Here is a 7061-nt window from a genome sequence, read left to right as displayed (position 1 = left end):
CCTTTATTATTTAATGTATTTTCTTTTATTCTCCTCTCATTCTTTTTTTCATTATTTCCACTACTGCCTGTTTGGTCCACATATTTTTCAATTTTTACATCTGCTTAATCAGCATGGGGTTTGTGTGCAATTTGTTTCTTTTCTGTTTGTATGTATAATCTTTATGTATTTTATTCATCCCATTGTATTATTTTTCCACGCTATGGATGCACTTCTCGTGTATGTTATAGTGACTATTTGCATATATACATACATGTCTATTTCTGCACGTGTGCAGGCATATATGCATTTCACTCTGAGTAAATAGAATTCCACATTTTTTGTATTTTTATTAATTTATTAATATTTGTCCATATATGTTTTTGATATGTTTCTCCTGCAATTGTTATATCACATTACTTATTCCAAATGTTCCCTCTCCCTTCCTTGTACCAACGTAACAAACTACCACTCCTATAAAATACCTATTCCCTGTCATGCCTGATGAAGCTGCTTTCTCGCAGCGAAACGCGTTGCATCTTGGGAAAAAAATTACCTCGATTCTATCTGATTTCCATTCCTTTAGTATCCTGAGCCACGTGGAGTCGTCGTTCTCCTTGAAGCCAGACAGATTGAATACCTACTGGAGCGACCTAACTAACTAATTGGGGGACCTACCTACTCTTGCCCCAACCCAATTATCTACCCACTATACTATGTAGGACACTAAGAGGGTTATTATTACTGTATGGAGCACTATAGGTGCTAGAAAAGAGTGGAGCCTAAAAGATTTGTCTGGCAGGTTCTGTGGAGATGAGTTGTAGATGGAAGAAATCATCATAATGGTCTGGGTCGGATGGAGAAAAAAAAAAGTGAATAACTCCAATCAGAGAATACGTCACCTTCGAGTCACCTGTAACTGTATGTAATCACTTTTATGGTCTGTGGAGTCTGTGTAGAACTGGGGTTAGCACTGACTGTGTACAGAGGTTTCTATTTAGTATCAGTATGGTACTACAGTGGTCCCTCAAGTTAAAATATTAATTGGTTCCAGGACGACCATTGTATGTTGAGACCATAATTCTATGGAAACCTGGTAATTGGTTCTGAAGCCACCAAAATGTCATCCAAAAAGAGGAAAAAGTGAGGATTAAAGAAAAATAAATAGATAACTAATATAGATATAGCAAGTCATTGCACATAAAAGTAAGAAAGAGCTTCATGAAGCTATAAATCACTGTATTTAGAGGATAGGAGCTTCTTCAGGGTCCTGTACAGTACACGCAATGTCCTAAAAAAGGACAGAGCATGTAGGACCTCTTAATAATGATAATGGGGAGGTTGTCACAGGCAATATAGAGAAAGCAGAGCCACTGAATGGGTTCTTTAGTTCTGTATATACTAAGGAAGAAGGAGCTGACATTGGACAGGTCAGTGCTGGTAACACATCATGTAATGTACTGAACTGGCTTAATGTAGAAATGGTACAAGGTAAGTTAAGTAATATAAATGTAAGCAAATCTCCAGGGCCAGATGGATTGCACCCAAGAGTTCTTAGAGAACTAAGTTCAGTAATATCTGTACCCCTGTTCATGTTATTTAAAGATTCATTGGTGTCTGGTATTGTGCCAAGGGACTGGCGCAAGGCGAATGTGGTGCCAATCTTCAAAAAGGGCTCTAGGTCTTCCCCAGGAAACTATAGACCGGTAAGTCTAACGTGCATTGTGGGTAAATTGTTTGAATATCAGGGATTACATACAGGAACATAGGGGATAATTTTATTATAAGTGATAGCCAGCATGGGTTTACTAAGGATAGAAGTTGTCAAACCAATCTAATTTGCTTTTATGAAGAGGTGAGTAGAAGCCTTGACAGAGGAATGGCTGTGGATATAGTGTTTCTGGATTTTGCTAAAGCATTTGATACTGTCCCTCATAGTCGTCTGACAGGTAAGTTAAGGTCTTTGGGCTTGGAAACTTTAGTTTGTAACTGGATTTTAACACTGGCTCATGGATCGTACCCAGAGAGTGGTTGTCAATGATTCGTACTCTGATTGGTCCACGGTTATTAGTGGTGTACCCCAAGGTTCAGTACTGGGCCCGCTGTTTAATTTATTTATCAATGATATAGAGGATGGCATTAACAGCTCTGTTTCTATCTTTGCAGATGACACCAAGCTTTGTAGCACGGTACAGTCTATAGAGGATGTGCATAAGTTACAAGATGACTTGGATAGACTAAGTGTCTGGGCATCCACTTGGCAAATGAGGTTCAATGTGGATAAATGTAAAGTTATGCATCTGGGTACTAATAACCTGCATGCGTCGTATGTCTTAGGGGGGATTAAACTGGCAGAGTCACTGGTAGAGAAGGATCTGGGTGTACATGTAGATCACAGACTACAGAATAGCATGCAATGTCAGGCTGCTGCTTCCAAGGCCGGCAGAATATTGTCATGTATAAAAAGAGGCATGGACTCGAGGGACAGGGACATAATACTCCCCCTTTATAAAGCATTGGTACGGCCTAACCTGGAATATGCTGTTGAGTTTTGGGCACCAGTCCATAAAAGGGACACTGTGGAGCTGGAAAGGGTGCAGAGATGTGCGACTAAACTAATATGGGGCATTGAACATCTTAGTTATGAGGAGCGATTAAAGGAGTTGTTTAGTCTTGAGAAGAGACGTTTAAGGGGGGATATGATAAATGTATATAAGTATATTAATGGCCCATACAAAAAATATGGAGAAAAACTGTTCCGGGTTAAACCCCCCCCCCCCCCCCCCCCAAAGGACGAGGGGGCACTCACTCCGTCTGGAGAAGAAAAGGTTTAGTCTCAAGGGGCGACAAGCCTTCTTTACCATAAGAACTGTGAACTTATGGAACAGTCTACCTCAGGAACTGGTCACAGCAGGAAAATTTATCAGCTTTAAAACAGGGTTAGATACATTCCTGGAACAAATTAACATTAATGCTTATGAAGAAATATAAAATCCCATCCCTTACCCAATATCGCGCCACACCCCTACCCTTCAATTCCCTGGTTGAACTTGATGGACGTATGTCTTTTTTCAACCGTACTAACTATGTAACTATGTAAAATGGAGCTGCCCTTACTTGGTGTCCAAAGGAGCAGCTAACTTTGGCATAGGTTAATAGTAGTACAGAACGTGTAATACCTCCCTGTACTGTAGGGGGTGCTACCAGAAAGCCAGTCAGTGCATACAGGTGTGTTACCAGTAAATGCCCATTCTAATTGTTCAGTTCTTTCAGCCATTGACATGTTTTGCAGATCTGGGCTGGTCGTAGCATTGTATGTTGTGTATGGTTTCAAGTTACAATAGTGCAGAAAAGACCAATGTAGGTTTAGGCCATTGTAAGTTGAGAGATCACTGTATTATCAAGTCACTATAGGGTGGTAATGGTGATAGGGATGACCCTTATGTTTCTAATGACTGATCAATATACTAATACTAAAATGCCATTGCTGCTGGAAAAATATATCTGTTACCTACCCTTTAATCCATATACATCAGAATGCTATCTGCTCGTTACTCTGAATATAGGCCTCGAAAATGACTCCATGCGGGAGTAGAAAGACTAAACATCTGACGAACAGAGAACTTCTGCCAAGAAATTAATGGACACTAGATATGCTAATATATACGGACACAATAATCGAACAACCAATAAAAATATAACATGCGAATTGTGATGTCATAACTAACCCTCCTTTTTCCAAATGTAAAAACCAAATTTACTTCCTGTAATAAAGCAGAACTTCCTGGAGTACCGAGGAGGGAACTCATACCAACCTGGCATGGTGTGAATTTTCTTACGTCGACGCTCGGCAAAATAGTACAGCGGTAGTCACTCACAGATTAAGGCCGAACATTAACCCATCCTTAACAATGGTAGTGGTCATGGAATGGTACAAATATTTGTCCCTTGTATAATGATGTTGTTGGTGATAATGGTCTGTTTAGTGGTTTTATTCAGGATGTAGTATTATCCTGTCACTATATGGTGGTAATGTTAGTCTTGGTGTAATGCAATCATTTGTCCCTTGTATAGTGGGGTTATTGGTGATTCTGATCTGCGTATAGTGGTTTTTATTCAGTATCCTTATGGTAGTATTATCCTGTAACTATATGGTAGTCATGTCAGTGGTAAGTGGTCATGGTGTGGTGCAATTAATTACTTGTCCCTTGTATAGTGGGTTTCATTTAATAATAGCATGATGGTAATAGTTACTGCTGTAGTAATATATTGTCCTGGTGTGGATGTATTATTTTATGTTTTAAAACCCCAACCCATAAGAAAATCCTGCATGCACCACTGGTGAGCGGTGATGAATACACTGTATGCATCGCCATTCTCTTAAATTCACAGCCACGGGGATGGGGGCCTCATGATTGAGTTTCCCCTAAGGCATCACAAAGTCTAGAGCCGCCTCTGCCATTTTTTTAAATTAAGTAACAAAAACATCTCAATTACACTATAGAATGATGATTGTAACTTTGGAAACTGTGAGATTTTTTTTTTTTTTTTAGACAACAGGTTCCATTCAGAACTGAAAAAAATAGCACAGAAAATTAAAATTGCATTCCAAATTGTATAGTTTACCTTCAGAGGGCCACATTCTGACCTAGATATAGCACAACAGCTAATTTTTTTTCCCCCCCATAGAATTTCTACGGATGACATACTATGGGTCTATAGTATGACAATCTCCATGGGGTCTAAACCTTATTCTTTATCACTGAGAATTTCCTGCATCTCCCTTGTGACCACTAGTTTCTTTCTTGACGTTGCTCCACGGCGTGGCTTTAGGGACATCATTTGTCAGTGCAGCACAGAGGTGGTCGGACCTGCCAAGACCCTGCACCTGAGCCCGAGAGGACACAGGACTGATAAGGAACTGAAAGGGGATCAGAGGGAGAGGAAGAGAATTAAAATGGCACAAGGTGGGTGAAAATGCACGGAGAGGGGGGGGGGGGGGGGAGATTAAAATGGTTCAGGGGTGAGGAATTAAAATGGCTTAGGGTGAGATCAGAGGGCATTTTAGCAGGAGCGGGCGGGATTGGACACACGTTATCAGGAGCGGGAGGGATTGGACACAGGTGTAAAGGGAACAGGCTGGAGTGGAACACACACTGCGGGAGTGGGATTAAAAAAAAAACAGCCCAGAGCAAGGCTCTACTGTACAGTGGTCCCTTAATTTATAATGGCCTCAATATACAATATTTTCAACACACAATGGTCTTTTCTGGACCATTGTAACTTGAAACCATACTCAACATACAATGCTACGGACAGTCCAGATCTGTGAAACGTGTCAAGGGCTGGAAGAACTGACCAATTTAGATGGACATTTCACTGGTAAAAAACCCTGAAATGCAAACACTGGATAGCTGGCTGGTAGTGCATCCCTATAGAACAAGGAGGTACTACAAGTTCTGAACTATTTACCTGTGCCAGGGTGAGCTGATTCTTTGCACACCAGCTTAGGGCAGCTCCATTTTACTTTTTTTTGGGAGATTTATCAAAAACTGTGCAGTGGAAGTGTTGCAGTTTCCCGTGGCAACCATATTGCTTCTTTCATTTTAAGGAGGCCTGTGAAAAATGAAAAAGACGCAATCTGAATGGTTGCTATGGGAAACTTGTCAACTTTAACTCTGCACGGGTTTTGATAAATCTCCCCCATTGTGTGTACTGTACAAGACCTTGAAGAAACTCTGGTCCTACATTAATTTATAGCTTCCAGCAGCTTTTTCTTACTTTTATACATAAGGACTTGTTTATCTACACTAGTTATTCTATGCTGCTGAGGAAAAGTCCTATGGAGGACTTGAAACACGTCCAGCTATAACCTCCAAGTGCCACACTATCCAGCCTTATCCAGGATACAGACACCATTCCTATTGCGGCATTCTCCTAACTAGGGATGTCCCAATACCATTTTTTTAAGACAGAGTACGAGTACCGATACTTTAATTCTAGTACTCGCCAATACCAAGTATGAGTACTTATATTTTAAAGGGAATCTGACACCAGGGTGACCCGGTTTCTGGCGCTGTTTACCGCATGATATGTGGGTCCTTGTTGTGTACAATGGAGGCGGCTGCTGTAGTATGAGCCAAGATTTCTCTCTTCTCCATTGGACAGAACAGGGAATTTGCCTTGGCAGCGAGACCGATGTACACATGGTGAGCAGCAATAGAAAGCGGGTCACCTGCACTATCTACCTATAAATTCAAGTTAGTGCAGGTGATTCTGCTGTAAGATTGTCTTTAATAGCAGGTAGTATACCCTTGCAGACATTAGCAGCAGCCCCCCAGCAGTCATTAGTAGCAGCCCCCCTTGTAGACAGCAGCCCGCCCCCCCAATAGACTGCAGGCCCCCTTGTAGACAGCAGCCCACCTTGTAGACTGCAGGCCCCCCTTTGTAGACAGCAGCCCCCCTTTGTAGACAGCAGGCCCCCCTTTGTAGACAGCAGGCCCCCCCCTTGTACGCCCACCCCCCTTTAGGCAGCAGCAGGGCGCCCCGTTTAGACCGCAGTAGCGCCCCCCTTTAGGCAACAGCAGCAGGGCCCCCTTTAGGCAGCAGGGCCCCCCTTTAGGCGACAGCAGCAGCAGGGGCCCCCTTTAGGCAGCAGCAGCAGCAGGGGCCCCCTTTAGGCAGCAAGCTCCCCTGTAGACATTAGTAGCAGCACACAGTTCACCTGCGGCTGTCCTCCGTCGGGTGCTACCGCTTCACTGCCCCGTTCTTCAGTCCTCCCGGTCCGCATCATGTTGTCCTTTGGAGGAGCATGTGACATATACGTCACTCCGCTTCCTCCGTAGCGTTACGCCGGGCGCAGGGGAGGATGAGGAGTGACGTGTGTGTCACATGCTCCTCCATGGAACACTATGAAGAGGACGGGAGGACCAGAGAACGGGGCAGCAGTGCGGCACCAGGTATCGGACATGGTATCGGGGACATTAAACGAGTCCCCGATACTATGTAAATGGCTAGTATCGGCCCCGATACTGATACTAGTATCGGTATCGGGACATCCCTACTCCTAACACATAACTCTG

Source organism: Hyla sarda, chromosome 6 (genome assembly GCF_029499605.1).
Source record: "Hyla sarda isolate aHylSar1 chromosome 6, aHylSar1.hap1, whole genome shotgun sequence".
In the NCBI taxonomy this organism is placed as follows: Eukaryota; Metazoa; Chordata; class Amphibia; order Anura; family Hylidae; genus Hyla; species Hyla sarda.
The sequence above is the reverse complement of the archived record's forward strand: the minus strand, read 5'-3'. Positions refer to the sequence as shown.